The 20,603-nt window shown below is 38.6% G+C and overlaps 1 protein-coding gene across 1 annotated transcript in view; it reads left to right on the top strand.

Moving 5' to 3' along the window:
* Window positions 1-1,072: 1,072 nt before the first annotated feature.
* LOC134674530 (cytochrome P450 4g15-like) overlaps window positions 1,073-20,603 on the top strand; it is an 80,229-nt gene continuing 60,698 nt past the window's right edge. Inside the window, exon 1 of the mRNA XM_063532630.1 lies at window positions 1,073-1,167. The gene's annotated coding sequence lies outside the window, so the exon portion shown is untranslated. The remainder of the gene's footprint in view (window positions 1,168-20,603) is intronic.

Below are 20,603 nucleotides of genomic sequence, written 5' to 3' on the forward strand. Positions count from 1 at the left end.
TGTTAAACAACAATTTACAACTAATTAATATTAAAAGCGGAAGGAGTTGAAAATAGTTTCAGTTAATCCGGTTTTAATAATAAAATATTAGCTGGAAATTGTTGAGCTACACTTTTCGGTCGTTGCGACATCTATTGTCAAGTAGCAGTTCTGATAATTCCGCTACTCGATGCTAGATGTCGACTGTGAAAATAATAGTCGTATTGGTACTGTCAACTGTAAAAATATGGGTGCACAAATCATCTCAAAAATATGTCCCATAGCTCTTATTTTATTATTATTATCGTGGTTTTGTGGGCCTTTGAGTGTCGCATCGACCAGCATTGATCTATTGTGACTGCCCTTTAAAGTTCATTACTAATGCCCGTTGCATCCAGAAAGTTCCAGATTCTTTGGGCCGTAATGTTCTGTACCTCATAGGGTTGCACTACGTGTCGCCCTAGGTAGGTACTTCTTTTTGACATTAGTGGTCCACAAGAGCAGAGAATGTGCATTGCAGTCTCCTCTGCCTCTTGACAGAACCTGCATGTCGATCTTGTTTCTTGCCGATTTGAAACATATGTTTGTTTAACTTACAGTGTCCAGTCAGTATTCTCGTCACCGCGCAGGTTTTGTGCCTTTTGAGTCCTAAAAGCTCCTTAGCAGTTCTGCTGTTGAACCCTTTGATTAAAGGTTTCGGAGTGTTCTTGTCCTTTAACGAATTTCCACCACTCGATTGCTCTCGATTTTTCTAATAGCTCTTATGTTAGCGAATTAAGAACTATGGGACATATTTTTGAATAAGTTGGCTACATCCATATTTTTAGAGTTGACTGTACTAAAACTGATGTAAGGAGTGAACACTCTATGTATTTTTTCTCTATGGTAGCATCACAGATACATTGTTAAACCAGAGCTGTATGATATGGATATTATAATGCAATAATGCAAGTCACTTTCCACTATATACTTTAAGAGTCCATCAACGTGCACACTAGCGCCGCTGCTAAATAATCGTGATTATTCAAGTGTTATTCAACGACAGATATTTAAAAAAGCGGCCAAGTTTGAGTCGGACTTCCGTAGCAGCAAGTAACATAATAAAATTGCGGTTTACGATTTATGACGTATTAAAAAAAACTACTTACTAGATCTCGTTCAAACCGATTTTCGGTGGAAGTTTGGATGGTAATGTACATCATATATTTTTTTTTACTTTTATCATTATCTTATTTTAGATGTTACGGGGGGGGGGGGGGGGGGGTGGACACATTTTACCCTTTGGAAGTGTCTCTCGCGCAAACTATTCACTTTAGTGAAAAATGATATTAGAAACCTCAATATCATTTTTGATGACCTATCCCTAGATACACGTATGGGTTTAATGAAAAAAAAAAATTTTTGAATTTCAGATCTAAATATGGGGAACCCCCAAAATTTATTGTTTGTTTTCTATTTTTGTGTGAAAATCTTAATGCGGTTCACACACAGAATACATCTACTTACCAAGTTTCAACAGTATAGTTCTTATAGTTTCGGAATAAAGTGGCTGTGATATACACGGACAGACATGACGAATCTATAAGGGTTCCGTTTTTTGCCATTTGGCTACGGAACCCTAACTAGTCATTAAAAAGGTTGGCTAGGTACGTACCTACGAAGTCAGACTGGTCCCGATTTAATTGCAAGTATTATTAAGCCTCAATGCCTGATATAATAGCCAAGTGAACAATTTATTATTATTGTTACTTGTACGGTTATTTTCTATGACGTATATCAATCACATCACAGTAAATTAGAAGTATAATATATCTTTGAACAAATATTTTTGCAATTAATTATAATATTCAACAGGAATAATAAATTTGAAGCTTTATGGTAACATTCCATTTCTGACCGCATCTGCACTACTGGTACTGAACGCGTCGGTGTTATTGTTAATTTCCATAGTAAAATGAACAGCAGTATAGCTGTCGTTGGAAATGGACTGTCACCTTTAGTCTTGTAGTGATGAGTACCTGGGTAATTCTTATTCTTATGCATTTTTTGTGTTGCAATGTAAGAATAACATATATGTATTTTTAAGAAAATAAGTAAATTCTATATCAATTTACCTCTAGTTTTCCAAAATCTGTCACCACCACGGACTTTTGAGTCCACGTTCGTGACACATAGACTCGCGGTCGTGAAATTCATAATTCGTTTGATTATGTTATAGGCACAAGCACTCTTCAGAAATGGATTTTTATTAGCTACAGATCATTAACTATTATTGCCCGACTGCCAAAGCCAAAAAAAGGATTTCGCTTATATGTATGTATGATGTGTATCGAATTCTTTGTCACGCTCTACAGCCTTTATAATTTGACAGATTTCAACGTATGAGCTGTTATTAGGTTTGTCGTAGTCATAGGAGTCCTACTAGTAGTAAGTTAATACTTAAAATTATTATACCGGGTGTGGCCTGTAACACGAGCAAATAATTAAAACATAGATTGTACTCCTTAAACGGTGACACTTTTGTTGTTCAACAACTTTTAAAAATTGTGAAGTATTTGTTATTTGAAGTGAAATATAACCAAACGGAGACACCTTTTCTGTAATTTTCGGTACAAAACAGTCTGCCGATTTTCGCGGGGGAGGAGCACGTCAAATGTATACGCAACGTCAGATAACCATGTAAGATAAACGTCAGTCCATACAATGTGTAATGAACATTGGCCAATAATGGCCATCTATTTTCGACAGTGGCGAATGCCCTGTTAATGGCCACTCCGTTTGCTTATGTCCTCTAAGTTCTTTGCAGATAAACATGATACTTACATTTTATTTATCGTGTCATACACATTCTGGTGTACTCGTGGCATAAAAACGACGTTAAATAGAATTATAAACTGGTTTATAAACGAATTACCATTAAGGCGACAGTCCATTTCCAACGACAGCAGCACTACCATTCATCTTACTATGGAAATTGACAATAAAACCGGCACGTTTCGTACTAGTAGTGCAGCTGCGGTCAGAAATGGAATGTTACCATTAGGTTTAGCCATGTAGAGTAAGGCATTGCCGAGCAGCGGCAGCGCCGGCGGGCCGAGCACGCATGCTGTCAACTTCAGCCGCCGCCGCGCCGATTCCGCCCGCGCCACCGCAGCCACAAAAGCAGCTTCGCCAGCACCTTTCCTAGTGCGGCTATACTGGTCCACGCCATTATTGTCTGAAACTCAACAATGTTTATTAGTGCTCCGTATAAAACTTTGCACGCAGCACTTCGGTTAAATGACGTCTCGCCGGCTGTTTGACGCCGAGCTTAGGACAGCTATAGCAACTAGCTCTTATACCTGCTGTAACTGAAAGATAAACGAATAAATATATTATGTACTACATAAAAGATGGAGGACATTATTTAAATTTTTCGTGCGGAGTTGAAGTTGCGGAATATTATGAGATGATCACGCTGGCTATCATTAAGGTTCAACGAACACGTATAGTTTATATATGTGACGTCAAGGGTCATATGGCGGACGGCGCTTACGCAATTATTAACGCCGCTCCAATACTATTGCGGTGCTATATGCGACGTAAGCGACAGCCGCCATAAGGTACCTTTTCCGTGGCACGTCACATATAGTTTTGTTTTATTAATGCACTAGCTGTGCCCGCGGCTCCGCCCGCGTGGAATTCGATCTGTGTCAGTAAGCGGCTAATTTCTAATCTTAATTTCTCCCCTCTCCCCTGGAGGCGGAACTTGAAGTAAAGATGACAGATGGATATGCTAGATGGATATGCAGTCCAGATACAATATTTTACAATTAGGTACTTACCACTAAATAAAACTGTAATCCAAAATCAATAGTTTTCGATATTAAAAAAATTAGTATGGAAAGCGGTCACATCATTTTATCTCGAAAATTGACAATGCTGCAGCAGTAACGTTGCAACAGAGTAATGCTGCTGCAGTCGCCATACATCAGAAAGATATTGAAAACGCGAGCGAAGCGAGCGCGAAAATTTTTCGACATAAAAACGCAATGTGATAGATAGTTGTAAATTGTCACTTTTAGTATGGAAAGCGGTCACATCATTTTATCTCGAAAATTGACAATGCTGCAGCAGTAACGTTGCAACAGAGTAATGCTGCTGCAGTCGCCATACATCAGAAAGATATTGAAAACGCGAGCGAAGCAAGCGCGAAAATATTTCGATATAAAAACGCAATTTGACAGACAGTTGTACATTTTTACTTTTAGTATGGAAATCGGTCACATCATTTTATCACGAAAATTGACAGTGCTACAGTAGTAACGTTGCAACAGAGTAATGCTGTTGTAGTCGCCATACATTAGAAAGTGATTGAAAACGCGAGCGAAGCGAGCGCGAAAATATTTCGATATAAAAACGCAATTTGACAGACAGTTGTACATTTTTACTTTTAGTATGGAAATCGGTCACATCATTTTATCACGAAAATTGACAGTGCTACAGTAGTAACGTTGCAACAGAGTAATGCTGTTGTAGTCGCCATACATTAGAAAGTGATTGAAAACGCGAGCGAAGCGAGCGCGAAAATATTTCGATATAAAAACTCAATTTGATAGATAGTTGTACATTTTTACTTTTAATATGGGAATCAGTCACATCATTTTATCACGAAAATCGACAGTGCTACAGCAGTAACGTTGCGACGGAGTAATGCTACTGTAGTCGCCATACATTAGAAAGTGATTGAAAACGCGAGCGAGGCGAGCGCGAAAATATTTCGATATAAAAACGCAATTTGATAGATAGTTGTACATTTTTACTTTTAATATGGGAATCAGTCACATCATTTTATCACGAAAATCGACAGTGCTACAGCAGTAACGTTGCGACGGAGTAATGCTACTGTAGTCGCCATACATTAGAAAGTGATTGAAAACTTTTTTCTTTTTTCGATATAAAAACGCAATTAAGCTTGGATTTGGATCCACGTCCAAGTTTAATTAAGGCAGAAGATCAACTTTGCCATAAGGCAGAAGACGTCGCGTAAGACCTTACGCCGAACTGCAAAAGAGTGGCTTGAAATCGAATCTATGCATGTAATCACGACTCTTCTACTGCTCGCTCTTTGGCTTCACTCGAAAGTGCTAACGCGCGTAGGCGAACAACGCGCGAACGCGCCGCGCCGCGCCGCGTTCGCGCGTTGTTCGCCTACGTAAGACGTAGCGTAACACTTTGACAGTTAGGTCCCAGGATCGCGGCTAAGGAGCAACTCGGCTTGGCCGACAAATCTGGCGTGCATGAGAGCAAAATTCGCTATGAAATCGGTAGCCTATGTCGAGAAAATCGGCTGGCCGCAAGCCCGAAAGCAAGATTTTTTTCCATGAGTTTAAGGGCCTCCGCGTAAGGTCAAATCGAAAGCCTACGTTGGAGATGTTCTTACGTACCCGCACTCTCTTACTTGATCCCTACGGCCCTTCGTTATTAGATGGGTACTTGTATGTACACGTATAAAAGTTTCATGTAGGTACCTACTCCAGGACGACTGCAGTGCTGATGCAGCCTGCGCTTTATTTGCCTACGGTTTTGGTGCCCTAAGCAAGTGCTTATTTTGCTTAAAAGGGTTAATCCGGCACTGCAAATGACAGAGGTCAATGTTTTTTTTTTCAAAGTACCCACCTTCGTGGTCATTATTATTAAGTGCTTATAGTAGGCGATACGTATGAATATAGATTTGATATGGGTGCGATATAATTACGATTAGGTATAATTCATGATGGAGAAAATTAATAATTCTAAATAACTATGCAATTATACGCGTGTTGATATGTGTGTTTATTTTACCTCTAATAACTATGTAAACTCATTTTTAGTTTTCTTGATTACTTAATGTTTACTCAGTTCCCCAAAAGATGGCACTGTGCAATGAGGGGCAATTAATTTACTGTCGTTTAATTTTGTTGTATTATTAATTTATTGAGAGGAGAGGAGACTGCTAAAGAGTGAAGGCCTTGACACTGACAGTAAGCGTTCCATGTACAATCAGTTGCACAAAAAGGTACAGAAATCCACCAGAAAGGATAAAAACATGTTCATTAACAGAATATGTGATGAGATTGAAGGTCATGCTAATCAATGCCATACTAAGGACCTCTTCAGGAAGGTTAAACAACTTACGGGAACCTGTAAACCTAAGTCATGCATTGTAGACGACGTAAATGGTAACGCCTTGACAGACATGGAGGACGTGCTGGAAAGGTGGAGAGGTTACTGTTGCGACCTATATCGTGATGAGAAAGGCTCCACTACAAAGAGAAGATGGGATGAGCATACTGAAGAACCTGCCATACTCCTTTCGGAGGTACAGAATGCTATAAAAAAGCTGAAGCACAAAGCGGTGGGTCCAGACGGTGTATCAGCGGCAATGATCCAGCACCTGGGTACAGAGGGTACCAACATTATACACAGATTGTGCAATAAAGTCTGGAAAACTGGTCAATGGCCACAGGACTGGACACAATCCGCTGTCATCCCTCTTCACAAGAAGGGGTCTACAAGAAAGTGTGAAAACTACCGCACGCTATCGTTGATGTCTCACGCTAGTAAAATCCTTTTGCACATAATTAATGCTAGACTATCCGCATTTACAAATCAGCAGATCCCTTGTGAACAAGCTGGTTTTGTGGCTGGTAAGGGGACCAGAGATCAAGTTATGAATGTTCGTGTGCTCATTGAGAAATGCCGAGAGTTCAATAAACCTGTGATCCTGTGCTTCATAGATTATGCTAAAGCATTTGATTGCGTGCAGTGGAGTACAATGCTGGATGTACTCTTAGAGATGGGAGTGCCTGAACACCTTGTATTTCTGATACAAAATCTTTATCTAGATGGTACAAGCTTTGTTAAGTTAGATGACAAGATGTCGAAACCGTTTCATACAGAACGAGGGGTTCGTCAGGGGTGCATTTTGTCTCCAAAACTATTTAACTTATATGGCGAGTACATCATGAGGAAAGCACTGGAGGACGTGGAAGTCGGCATTACAATAGGCGGCCGTAAGATCACCAACCTGAGATATGCAGATGACACCACTATTGCAGCATCTAACGAGGAAGAGATGGCTTTTCTGTTGAAGAAAGTGGAAGCAGAGAGCCTCAAACTTGGATTGAAAATTAACCACAGTAAAACCAAGATCATGGTGGTGGACAGAGCACAAGTCCTTCCTCAATCCAATGCTCTAGATGGCTATGAGAAAGTGGACCACTTTGTATACCTAGGGTCCTTAATAACAAATGGTGGTGGCTGCACGCAAGAGATTCGGCGACGAGCTGGAATGGCTAAAAGTGCAATGACTAACCTCAAAAAGTTGTGGAAGAATCGAGGTATATGCCTTGGTACCAAGGCACGTTTGGTGCGGACACTGGTATTCTCCATCTTTATGTACGGTGCAGAAACCTGGTGCATCAAAAGCTTAGACAAGAGCAAAATCGATGCTTTCGAGATGTGGTGTTGGAGGAAGATGTTAAGTATACCATGGACCGCAATGAGAACAAATGAGTCCATTCTGAGAGAACTCAAAATCAACAAACGACTCTCAACAATCTGCCAGGAGAGAGCTCTTAGATTCTTTGGGCACATAATGCGGTCGCCACACCACAGCCTCGAACGTGACATCATACTGGGGCAAGTTGAAGGCAAGCGCGCTAGAGGAAGAGCCCCTGCAAGATGGTCGGATTCCATAAAACAGGCATGTGGTTCCATGCAGAGGGCAGCCCACATAGCCCTTGTTCGCGATAAATGGAGGGACATAGTTATTGGTCACGATCCTCAGTCATGAGGGAACGACGAAGAAGAAGAAGAAGATTAATTTATTAAATCAACATAATTATTCAATTATTTTTGTTGATATATCCGTACCCCCTTTCTAAACTTAGAGTTAATTTGGCAAAATCTTTTCTCGGTGGCTTATTCATGTCACAACGAATTAAATTCAGCGCCCTCTGTTAGTTTACCAGGATACTCAATAGTTGTAGCACAACTATTGAGCAATATTTGAAAAGAGTTTGCCCCTCTTTCCTAAGTAGCGCCATAAGATTCAGGGGCAAACATAAGTCAATCGAGTGTTGTGGCTACCCCCCCTTTTAGGGGTTGAATTTTTATAGCCTATAACCTGGCCGGGGATTTTCTCGACAGATTAGTAAAGTTTTCATCAAAATCCGTTCAGCCGTTATCACGTGATGCGCGTTCAAATAAACAGACAAACAGATAAACAGACAAACAGATAAACAGACAAAAATTCTAAAAACTGTTGGAACGTGTTCTGTTATCGATTCTAAGTATCACCAGCCAACTTTTTTTCAAATATCTTCCATGTACAGACTTTCGACCGTCTTCAGCTTTATTATATGTATAGATAGATTTATGTCAATGACTCTCAGCTTGCAATCTATACATATAATAAAGCTGTAGAGGGTAGAAAGTCTGTACATGGAAGATATTTGAAAAAAAGTTGGCTGGGGATACTTAGAATCGATAACAGAACACGTTCCAACAGTTTTTAGAATTTTTGTCTGTTTGTCTGTTTATCTGTTTGTCTGTTTATTTGAACGCGCATCACGTGAAAACGGCTGAACGGATTTTGATGCAAACTTTACTAATCTGTCTAGAAAATCTCCGGCCAGGTTATAGGCTATAAAAAATTTCAACCCTTAAAAGGGGGGGTAGCCAACACTCGCTTGATTCAAGTTTGCCCCTGAATCTTATGGCGCTACTTAGGAAGGAGGGGCAAACTTTTTTCAAATATGTGCTACCACTATTGAGTACCCTGGTAAACTAACAGATGGCGCTGAATTTAATACGTAGTGGCATGAATAGCCACCGAGGAAGGTTATTGCCAAATTAACTCTAAGTTTCGATGAGTGGGTACGGATACGGACATCAACAAATTTAATTGAATAATTATGTCGATTTAATAATATACAACAAAATTAAACGACAGTAAATTAATTAAATTACCCCTCATTGCACAGTGACATCTTTTTCACGACTACCCAAAAAAAAGTGAGAGAGAGTGTATTGTGTTTTCAGCGTTCGTGTTTGTATGTAGGTATATATTTATTTATCTTGGTTTCACTCTCTCTCACTCTTTTGCGGTTCGGCGTTAGGTCTTATGCGAGGCCTTCTGCCTTACGGCAAAGTTGATCTTCTGCCTTAATTACACTTGTGTGTAGATCCAAGCTTTCCTCTTTCGCAGCTGGGCCTACTGCCTTGCTCACACTTCGCCAATTCAATTCTCTTGATCAATTCCAAGCTCTGCTTTCTTGCATCTTTTATGCATGAAAACAACCTCGCTGAAACCCTTAACTATCGAGCCCTATGCGAAGCTAGGCTGATAGAAAACTGTCCCATCCCTTCTTTGTATGAAATCCTGGATTCGCGCCTGGTTGGGACTAAAATAAACTTGCGTTTTTTATATCGAAAAATTTTCGCACTCGCTTCGCTCGCGTTTTTAATATCTTTCTGAGGTGTGATAATGGTGACATTCGGGTGGCGACTGCAACAGCATTACTCTGTTGCAACGTTACTGTCAATTTTCGTCATAAAATGATGTGACCGATTTTCATACTATAAGTAAAAATGTACAACTGTCTATCATATTGCGTTTTTATATCGAAAAATTTTCGATATAAAAACTCACTCACTCACTTTCTAAGATATGATAAAGGTGACGTTCAGGTGGCGACTACAGCAGCATTACTCTGTTACAACGTTACTGCTGTGGCACTGTCAATTTTCGTGATAAAATGATGTAACTGATTTTCATACTAAAAGTAAAAATGTACAACTGTGTATCAAATTGCGTTTTTATATCGAAAAATTTTCGCGCTCGCTTCGCTCGCGTTTTCAATTACATTCTAACTTAAGATATGATAAAGGTAACATTCGGGTGGCGACTGCAACAGCATTAGGTACTCTGTTGCAACATTACTGCTGCGGCACTGTCAATTATCGAGATAAAATAATGTGACTGATTTCCATTCTCAGCTGTAATGCGGCAATGAACTTCACTCAATTTACCAAAAAAATATTGTGATCTTAATGACCCTAGGGAGAGGGGGCACCATGGTCTAGAAATGCTTAAGGCATTAAAATATCTTAATCCGGCACTGCTTCGGACTTAACCCGACGTACGTGTCGCGCTGTACGGGTTCCAAAGTCGGGCGCCTTCGGCGCCCTCATACTAAAAGAATCTGGCGTAGCCCGACAACGTGGCGCGCTGCACGCGGTCCAAAGCCAGGCGACTTCGACTTTCTCATACTAAAGGAGACGTACGTGACACGTTGTATGGTTACCAAAGCCGGGCGCCTTCGGCGCCCTCATACTCAAAGAGTCGGGCGTAGCCCAATGAACTTGACACACTGTGCGTGTTCCAAAGCCGGGCGCCTCCGGCGCCCTCATACTCAGAGCGTCGGGCGTAACGTACGCGTTTCAAAGCTGGGCGTCTTCGGTGCCCTCATACTAAAAGAGTCGGGCGTAGACCGACGTACGTGACACGCTGTACGCTTGCCAAAGTTGGGCGCCGAAGGCGCCCTCATACTAAAAGTGTCGGGCGTAGTCCGACGTACGTAATACGCTGTACGCGTTCCAAAGCCGGGCGCCTCCCTCATACTCAAAGCGTCGGGCGTAACCCGACGTACGTGACACGCTGTACGCTTGCCAAAGTTGGGAGCCGAAGGCACCATCATACTCAAAGCATCAGGCTAAGCCCGACGCACGTGGCGCGCTGAATGCGGTCCAAAGCTAGGTGACTTCGACTTTCTCATACTAAAAGAGTCGGGCGTAGTCGGACTATTACAAATCGCGCTCTAAAAAGTATGAAACAATAAGGTAGAGTTATTTTAAGAAATTATCATGCAGGAAATTATATATGTTATAATTTTTTGAGTAAAAAAATACAGCGTAATGTAATTTATTATTTTTTATATATTTAGCAGCTTACTGACACAAACCGAATTCCACGCGGGCGGAGCCGCGGGCACAGCTAGTATTAACATAATGCTATTACACACTTTGGTGGTCCGGTTTTAATGACCGCCGCGCCCTCGCCCTAAGCCATAACGGGGTCTACGTAAGTACCATTACACGTGAAACGTCATATATTATTGCTGGTGACTGTACAGAGATATGATTATAATGAGTACTGCCAATCTTCGTATAAGGGCGCATGACTTATTTTTGTTCTAGGTGACGCTATGCAATTTGGAGAAATACTTATATATTTACCCAAAAAATTACAACCGGAGCTCTATTTTCTTTAACTGTCTGTCAATTTCATGAACCATGGCCCTTCAGCGAAGGACCAGTTTTACACACGCAAATATTAATCATGCATTTGTACATTAAGTGTACATTAAGTGTCACCATGTCACCAGTTACATTTGAGCAATTTCAAATTTGCCTCGAGAGGTCACTACCTAATAGTGCACTTATCAAAGTAATTGGAGTCACTTTGCATTACGCTGGTAGTATTGTGCATTACCTGCAGTTTTCAGTGCACTCGCTCTACCAAGAATCAGTAGCTTCGTGTCTTTAAGTAGCTTGCGGTCTCTTACTAACTTGATATGTATGTATGTCTATACATATGTACCTAGTGATATAATTTGTGTAACATTGTAAATAATGTTGTCAATGTCTAAAACTGCTTAGGAAAAAGAAGTCGCAGAATGTATGGGCTCCTATGGGCTATATTTTCACGACTCTTCTCTTTCCGCACAAACTATAGTTGTTATGTTTTCCGAAGTATTTTTTTTTCACTGCACCCACATTCGAGAATTTCTGTTTTGCCCTATGGTTGACAGGTAGAGAATGCCTTAAGGCATTAAGTCCGCCATATGTACTTATTTTTTTTATTGTGCAATAAATTTTAACTGAAATATATGCATTATAAAAAATAAGTTCAAAAACTAAAACCCGACTACTGCAAATCGCGCTCTAAAAAGTATGAAACAAGATAGAATTCTTATCTAAAATTATCAAGCAGGAAATATTATAAATGTTACCATTGTTTTATATAAAAATACAACGTAATATAATTTACTGAATTTTTTATATATTTACTGACATTCAGAGCCCTCATGATCAGGTCATCTAAAAAGGCAAAAGCCTAAGTAGTAAAATTCCTAGAACGCACAACAGCTAGCTAGCAAAATGCCTGAAACGCACCATGCCTGCTTTTTTTATTACCTAAATCGCATTAGGACCTAATAGCAAAATACCTGAAACGCACCATGTCTGCTTTTTTGATTACCTAAATCGCATTAGGACCTAGTAGCAAAATGCCTGAAACGCACCATGTCTGCTTTTTTGATTACCTAAATCGCATTAGGACCTAGTAGCAAAATGCCAGAAACGCACCATGTCGTCTAACAGGTAACCTACCTACCTTTTAGTCAGCGATATAGTTCATCCCTACAACTTGTATGGTGTGACTATTTTGACACTTTGACTGCTACGAACTATATGACGCTGACTGTACAGTCGCCATCAAATGTATCGGAGCGGTCAGTGTTGTACAGTCAGCAAAAATGTACATACCAGCAGCAGCAATATGCAAATTAATAAAAGTAATTTATAAGATATTAATTGTGATAAGCCTATTTTATTGACTTTAAATTACATTTTAAATTTCACTACCTGCCAAACGCGTGGTACGGTCGCCATCAAATATATCGAAGCGGTCAGTGTACTCAAAAATATCAGACCATGATTTTTATAACCAAATAAAGGCTTTGTTAAGATATTTGTGAAGACCTTGGCCACTTCGATATGTCTGATTGCAACTGTACAACAAAGTTTTAATAGAACATGAATCCTGCGTAGCCTGCACATTTTGCGACTTGCACATCACGCTATGTGATGATGATGAGATAATTATCATGGGATTAACTGCGTATATGATGTACATTACCATCAAAACTACCACCCAAATTTGGATTGAACGAAATCTAGTAAGTAGTTTTTTTTTAATTCGTCATAAATAACTTTTATGTTATATGTTACTTGCTGCTACGGAACCCTTCATGGGCGAGTCCGACTCGCACTTGGCCGCTTTTAATTTAAATAAGGGAATGTTTCCTTTAATTAAAACAAGCTAACTTTTAAGGATTTAAGCCCTCCAAGGGCCTATTTCACCACGGTGACAGGTGCGACAAATGTGAAAGTGTCCATTACTGGCTTTGCAGGCGTCCATAGGCCACAATTACCACTTACCTTCGGGCGGGATGTGTGCTAAAAAAACTTAATAATTTCGCCAATAAACAGATATTACTTTCGCGAAGAGCTTGTCAAATTGTCACAATAACACTACAATTGTAGCGGGTGCCGGGTGGCTCTATACTCCAATTTTTAATTCAAGACTAAAAGATCTACTATAATGATGCCACAGCAACAAAATTTTCGTATTATAGATCCCTATTTTGTAAAATACACGTCAAGATAATTTACTTATTGGTGTATACAGGACAATTGCTTATCAGATATACTACAATTTAGGTAAATCTAATTTAAAGTATATTGCCATTCAGCTGTTTTGCGTTTTAGACATTACATAAATTAGGCAACAGCATATTTTGTGACTCTGCTACTCAGACATTTGACGTTTTGGATGATTTAAGTCTTAGGCATTATGATTGTAATGTATTTTACTTCTTAGGTATAAAGCTTCTTAGACATCCGTTTCAGGCATTTTGCTACTTAAGCGTTTTGCTTTTTAGATGACCTGATCATGAGGGGTAATTTGGTATGGATATACAATCAACCCGACAAGGTGGTAAATAAAATCTTTAATCTCTAAAAAATATATCTAAGGTAGAAGCTTTGTAACTTCTACATTACCTATACTAGCCCAGAGGACTTTAATAAAAGTCCAAACTCCAAGGTCCCAGAGCTCCCAGACATTACCTTCTTATTTCCTAGTCAATAAAATGTACTTATGGGATAAATTAGTATTAGTATCCAAACTTAAAACCACCTAGGGATGTGTCGTACGGTGCTCTGAACACCGTAGTCTTGACTTCGTGCTTGGCCAATTATTTTATATATTTACAGAGATTCAGAGGATCGCCGTGGTCGTATGCCACGATTATAAACTTAAAAGTAATGTGGCATACGACCACGGCGATCCTCTGAATGTCTGTAAATATATAAAAAATCTGTAAATTATATTACGTTGTATTTTTATATAAAGAAATGGTAACATTTATAATATTTCCTGCTTGATAATTTTAGATAAGAATTCTATCTTGTTTCATACTTTTTAGAGCGCGATTTGCAGTAGTCGGGTTTTAGTATTTGAACTTATTTTTTATTATTATAGTAATATCTAAATCATGAAACGTTGCATGTAGGATTTCATCAGACATTCAATAAGTGTCTTATGCGGATTTATGGACATATAATAGGTAAATGTTAGGTGCGTATTTTTTACATGGTTAATGCAAGTAACTGACGGTCTTTACACCGTTATACAACCGGCTGACGGTTTTTTTTAATAGCATCTCAACTATCATCTGGCCAAGTATCAATCGGGAGACGATGATTGATGATGATTTTAAGTTCTTTAAAGTTTCAGGTTACTATATAAAGTTGGATGGGAACGGTATCAATGAAACCAATAGACTTTATCAATGTCTTATAAAAACAATATTTTAATTTATTATCAAAATATGGATCAAAAAATGTGAATAAATGATTTGACATATTAATCATTTATTTACATACAATATATATCCTTGGTACAATGCCTCAGGGGCCTATTTTAGATTGAAGCTAGTTAATAATTTCGTTTAGTATAAATAATTTAAGTAAGTTAAGGTGGTTCGATTTTCATACAAAATTCAATCAAAGCTCATTAAGTAACTACACACTATTAGTACATAAATATTTCCGCATTTATCTTCCTTCGAATATTCGTTTGCGCGAAATTAACAGGAAAACAATGTTTCATACAGAAATCATGCAAAAATCATAGTTAAATTTTCATCAATTTTACGTATGTGTGTGTCACAAATGTCGTGTACAGATACATTTGCGACGTTGCCATACCATTTCCGACGTTGCCGGGCTGACCACGGCGCGAATTTGGAGTGCCGTCATGTTTAGTGCAATTTTGTTGACACTGACGTTTGACAGGTACTTAATTGACCTAAGCGAGAATAAGTACCCGAAGTTCGTCAGCTTAGCTAAGAACTATCATGGCGTGTTATGCAAACAGTCGCTTTTTTGCTTACAAACGGAAGATTCCCGGTTCGATCCCCAGTCAATTGTATGCTGGAACATAACTTTTTGTATTTTTGTTACATCTAAATTTCGTATTGTTTTTTTATTTTTATTTAATTTTTCTTATTATCATAAATCGATTGATTAAGTATGGTATGGGCTACACGTATTCGTTTATTTTTGACAAAGAAAATTAGAAATTATACTCTACCTAATCTCTCTTATTTTTACAATCAGGACATCCTGACTGCAATAAAAAAGAGATATATAAAATTTCCTGTGGATAAAATAATGGATTTTGTCTATGAATGAAAAACACAATTATTACTATAGTTTGTTTTTTTTAGCATTAGAAATAAGGTAAACAATCTTGACGTGTCTTTTAATTGAAAAACACATTTTAAAAATAAGTTACGGCAAATATGTAACAATTATAAATCAAATACGATCATTTATATTCTTCTGCTTTCATAAGTAATAGTTTTTTGATTTTTAAAAAGCGTTTAAATCTGTGTGCCTAGCCAAGATGCCAGTCGTTCGCTCCGTAGCGAACGTTAGGGTAATACCTGTCTCTATCACTCTGCCATATTAATGCGACAGACACGGCTGCGCTTCGGTCGCTACGGAGCGTAAACCATTGGCACCTTGGCTAGGCACCCTGGTCATCTGGAAAGCGAAACACATACGGAACGCGTTTCTATTACTCAATACAGTGGCCAGTTGCAAATTCGGGCAAACTTAACTATACCTAAATCTGGGTGCCTAGCCAAGATGCCAGTCGTTCGCTCCGTAGCGAACGTTAGGGTAATACCTCTCTCTATCACTCTGTCATATTAATGCGACAGACACGGTTGCGCTTCGTTCGCTACGGAGCGTACACCATTGGCATCTTGGCTAGGCACCCTGGTCATCTGGAAAGCGAAACACATACGGAACGCTTTTCTATTACTCAATACAGTGGCCAGCTGCAGATTCGGCGGTAATCTTAACTATACCTAAATCTGGGTGCCTAGCCATGATGCCAGTCGTTCGCTCCGTAGCGAACGTTAGGGTAATACCTCTCTCTATCACTCTGCCATATTAATGCGACAGACACGGCTGCGCTTCAGTCGCTACGGAGCGTAAACCATTGGCACCTTGGCTAGGCACCCTGGTCATCTGGAAAGCGAAACACATACGGAACGCGTTTCTATTACTCAATAAAGTGGCCAGCTGCAGATTCGGTTTTAAAGTTAACTATACCTAAACCTGGGTGCCTAGCCACGATGCAGGCTAGTAGAGTTCTCTTTCACCTTCAGCAGAACCGGGAGATCCAAACCTACCTACTTTTCATCTAATAATCTCAAGAATCAGTGCATGATTCAAACTTTACCGGTTGCCGTGGTAAGACCTAGGATTTACCATATCGGTGTTGGTAAAAGCCCGAAGTAAACTAGTAAGATTTAACATTTCGGGCTTTTACCGATCGGCATCGGTAAAACCTAGGTTTTACCGGTAAATCCTAGGTTTTGCCGTACTTCGGGCTTTTACAGTAACATATATATAATAATTGCTCGTTTAAGACTGCATCGAGCAAAATCAGCGAAAAAGGCAGTCACCGTTTAGTCGCTAGCGTTCACATCTCTTGATAAAAAAAAATATAATAAATGTCATTAATATCCCAAAGAGTGTGTTTACAACGAATCACCCTTGAAAATCTGAAATGTTTTACAATATAATAAATACACTTATGCAAAGTTGTACCTAAAACGTGATGAACGAGTGTCAGCGTTTAGTAAAATTTGTATAAAAAAATCGATGCTCATGCTATAAAATCGAGTGATTTCGAAAGCCAGATAACTGGACTACAACGAATCAGGCTTTTCCTATTTTTCCTCTTAAAGGCTACAGTGAAATTCAATCGTAAACGTAAACTTTCGTATAATTTCCATACATCCGCCATATCTGTCAAATTCTCCTTCTCCTCAGATGCCCGCTGTGGGCCGTTGGAAGCGGACGCGTACTTCTTTTTTCCAAGTTGACAGTTCGATTTGGCATATATATTGACAGAAATTCATGTCCGTATACGAATGATGATACCAGTGAAAAACTGTGTTCAAAATTAATAGGGTAAATAAATAACGTCACACGGAGATCTAGAGTCATTAAAATTTCGATTTATTTTTATTCACGAGTCATAATACTTAAAAAATATGACAAATTATTTAATAAAATATATTAATACAACCAAATCAGTATAATTAGCTTCTTCCTAATTCACTTAAAATGAAAAAAGTTTGAAGATTTGTTATTTCTTATTGGAATAAATTTTCATTGTGCTGGTGTGCATTCATATTACGTCATTTTAAAAACATATATGACATAATGTCAATATACTAGATAAACAATTTATCAACAAAATTCTTCACATTTTAGCCTAAACAATATAAACTATTAAAATTTTATTTATGAAGACGAAGCAATGTTGTTCACATAATTTCAGCAATAAAATTCTTAGTTTCAACCAGTTTTGTTGCTATTCTAAGATCTATCATGTGCTTTGAAAGTTAATGCAATGATATAAGTATCATCAAGAAATTGAAATCAAGACTCGACCTGCAGTTTCAGCGGGTTTTTGTGGCTATATCATCAGTTGAAAGAACGATATTTAAAGCCAGTGGCATCGCAGTGGTCTGGTTTACGAGTACCCATATTGGTTTCATGTGACGATGTTTATATGGGGTCCCTTTGTTTCCCATAAAGTTTTAAGTCATAATGTATTGTTTGTCATATTATCGTTAGTCATAAAACTGAAACCGTTAACTTTTCAGGATTTTCCTAAGGTTATTCTATAGATAGGTTAGGTTAGGTTAGGTTTGTTTTATGGCAATCCTGAAAAGTTACGCGTTTCTGAGAAAAACCAATTATGACTAACGAAAATTCGGACAAACAATACATTATGACTTAAAACTATTTGGGAAACAATAGAGACCCTGTTTATATAAATGTATCTATCAAACAACAACGTGCTTTTATTTCATTGATATTCGGTGCAAAACGATAACTCAGTAACGAAATAAAATTATCAGAAATGAATTTGGGTTTTTTCAGTGAACGTTTATATTTATGAAGTCGTTTATGAGGTCTTATGTCTTATCGGCGTGGCTTTGGCCTTTGGACATTTTTGTAATGCTTTGTAATAAGGTAGGTGAGGTATCTAAATCCCTAATTGTAATAGCTTTTTTTGAATGAATTACAATTTAATTATTTAAATAAAAAAGTGGTCCACAAACATACACATCCGCTTGGTCCGCTAAAATAATTTAAGTGCCCTACATAATAGGTATATTTAAGATTAACAATCAGTAAACATCATTAATTACGCTCAAATGCTTATGTTTCAGTACAAATTGGGTGAAATATTTCCGACATAAAACCTAAAGGTAAAAGTACAATTTGCTAAGTAAACTGTCAATCTAGATTAATTATAATAGATAGAGTCTTATAAGTTAGCTTACTGAAGATTTTGAACAACAAATAGGTACTAAATAAAATACAATTTGTTTTTCCATGACTCATGTAGGCCGTATTTTACTATAGACCATTTTAAATCTAAGATGAAATTAATTCATGATAAAAGCTAATAAGGCCCGGTAGTATTTTCTGTTATTCTTGAACTTGTACTGTGACTAATTGTAAGAAGGCCCACTGTCAGTGCCAGTAACAAGGCCCGGTTCCGAACCAACATGGTATGTTTTTTTTATAAAATGGATTTTTCAAAAGCGCCGGAATATTTTTATAACTATTTTGGTATATTAAGAAACATGAACTAACTAACTAACTATTTTGGCTCAGCGATCCAAAGAGAGTCTTGGCCTCCGAAACGAGAGCGTGCCACCTGTCCCGCTCCTGCGCAACTTCCTGCCAGTTACTGACGCGAAGCTGAAGTAGATCCGCCGCCACACTGTCTTCCCAGCGATACCTGGGCCGACCCACCGGACGGCTACCAGTCGGACGTCCCAAGAACGCCTTCTTGACAGCCCGATCCTCTCCCATTCAGAGTAGGTGACCGAACCAGCGAAGTCTGTGCGCTTTCGTTTCGCCGATGATATTGGGTTCGGCCACTAACTCCTCGATCTCGGCATTTTTCCAGATCCTCCAGGTGCCGTTATCTCTCTGAATAGGTCCCAGGATCTTGCGATAAACTTTTCTCTCTGCTACCAGGAGCTGACCTTCTTCTTTTAGTGTTAGGGACCAGGCCTCACAGCCATACATTAGGATAGGCCGTATAACGGTTTTATATATCCGTAACTTTGTATGTTTGCTGAGAAGCCCGGACACCAACACTTTGTGGAGGGCTGCACTGCACCGCATGGCGTTTTGGATGCGTATTTTGATCTCCTCCTCTCTGGTGTTTGTGTCGGTAACAGTAACAGCAACAGTAGCAGTGTAAGAAACATGAACAAATGAGAAATATATATTGAATTGGTTTGATCATAATATCCTGATTATTAATAAAACTATTTCAGTTAATATAAAGGTGGGCCTTATATGCCTCACCTGACCTTATTCGTTCACATTTAGATCCTATAACTATATTTGGTCACTTTGGCCGTCACTATCTATTTGATGCCGATTGTACTAACAATTAAAAGTACAGCTCATATGTACTTTTACCTGTACTGAAACTTAAGCATTTGAGCGTAATTAATAATGTTCACTGATTATTAACATTACGTGTTAAAGAACTGTGTCCCGATTTGGGCCATGGTGCGTCCATTAATGAATCGCATACTAACGGATAGAGGTTTACGAGTACATTCACAGAAAAATGATTATAGGCAACCCAATACTAGTGGCTTAATTGCCGTTTAATGATTCTGAATCTGAAGATTCTTCTTGGATACTGTCAAATCTTATAAAATATGTCACCCATTTCTGTTCATGGAGGTTTTATTAGTTGTGTTAGATGCCTTGCATACCGTTATTACCAAATAATGGGCTGATAAGGCCCGGTAGCAACGAGATCGTACCGTATACCAAAAATAAGGGAAGAGGGGAAATGGTCGGCTCCCCGGTCCAATCTATGCTATATTTCTTCATGCTCTTAGCAACTAGGGCAAGTTATATATCATTTTTGTATAATCTAGGGACGAGGAATTCAGTTTTTAATCGTTATAGGTATGTATAACGATTCATACAAATAAACTGATTTTTGCACAATAAATGAATATTATATGTATTTTTTTACAATCACAGTGTGGTGATTTGTACTAAATAAAAAAATTGTTAAATTTTGCTCATTTATTCTCCATTCTAAAAAGTATCACTATAAAATAGGCACTCATATATTTTTTCTGAATAATAATTGTGGCACCGCACGTGGCAAG

Source organism: Cydia fagiglandana, chromosome 20 (assembly GCF_963556715.1).
Source record: "Cydia fagiglandana chromosome 20, ilCydFagi1.1, whole genome shotgun sequence".
In the NCBI taxonomy this organism is placed as follows: domain Eukaryota; kingdom Metazoa; phylum Arthropoda; class Insecta; order Lepidoptera; family Tortricidae; genus Cydia; species Cydia fagiglandana.